General features: G+C 47.4%; 1 non-coding gene across 1 annotated transcript; it reads right to left on the bottom strand.

Moving 5' to 3' along the window:
- Positions 1-201: 201 nt before the first annotated feature.
- On the bottom strand, positions 202-308 carry LOC124097524 (U6 spliceosomal RNA). Its single transcript, XR_006853262.1, has one exon. It is a non-coding gene; the product is annotated as a U6 spliceosomal RNA (small nuclear RNA).
- Between the last annotated feature and the right edge of the window lie 663 nt (positions 309-971).

Here is a 971-nt window from a genome sequence, read left to right as displayed (position 1 = left end):
TGCCATCCTATGAATTCAAAGTAGCCATATATTTTGAAATTAGGAAAAATAAAGCAGCACGTTAAAAAAATTGGACTCCAGCTTCAAAGTGAGTGACTTGCTTCTTTGCTGGGAACCTCATGTGCTTTCTTTGGTTGTTTTATTTTTTTTATTTTTTTATTTTTTATTGTTGGTTGTTCAAAACATTACAAATTTCTTGACAAAAATATGGAACGCTTCACGAATTTGCGTGTCATCCTTGCGCAAGGGCCATGCTAATCTTCTCTGTATCGTTCCAATTTTAGTATATGTGCTGCCGAAGCGAGCACTCTTTGGTTGTTTTACTAAGAGTTGGGGATGGGGGAGCAGAGGGGTGTTGGGAGGTGTAGGGGTGCTGAATGGCAGCTCCAGAGATTAAGGTCCTGGTGGGCTGCTGCCTCTTGTGCCTTGGCCTCCCCTGGGAGCCTGGACACCAGGCCTTTGCCTTGGGCTCCCAGGTTCTGGGTGAGGGTTTCAGGGTTAGCAGTCTCTGAAGCTGACAGTGCAAGCCCCACTTGATTAAAACGCACCTTCCCCATAGCTTAGGCATAGAGTCAGAGGCAGGTCCTCCCTCACATGGGCTGTGGTTGCGGCTGTACCAACAACTGTTTCTTCCACTTTGATTTGGCCTAATGTGTTGGTAAAAGGGTCCACTCCTCAGCTGTCTGGTACTTAATTACGCATGAACATGGCAGAAACTGGAGGCCCTAACAACACGGCTCAGTGGTTGATTAAGTGGGCATCCAAATAGGCAATCAATAATTTACTAAGATATTTAAAACACCTCCTGGTTTCCCGTGATGGGAAGAATACAGCTGGTGTGTGGTCCTCTGCCTGCTGCTCTGCAGGTGATGGTCTCCCCAGCTCCCCTGGTCGCTCTGCCTCTCAGCTAGGACCCTTCCACACACTCCCCTCACAGCCAGAAGGGGACTTTCAGAAACAGATCTGATGAC

The sequence above is a fragment of the Marmota monax genome, unplaced genomic scaffold (genome assembly GCF_021218885.2).
Source record: "Marmota monax isolate L192 unplaced genomic scaffold, Marmota_monax_Labrador192_F-V1.1 WCK01_AAM20220418_F8-fsc00020, whole genome shotgun sequence".
Lineage (NCBI taxonomy): Eukaryota > Metazoa > Chordata > Mammalia > Rodentia > Sciuridae > Marmota > Marmota monax.
This window is presented reverse-complemented; position numbering and strand designations above follow the sequence as displayed.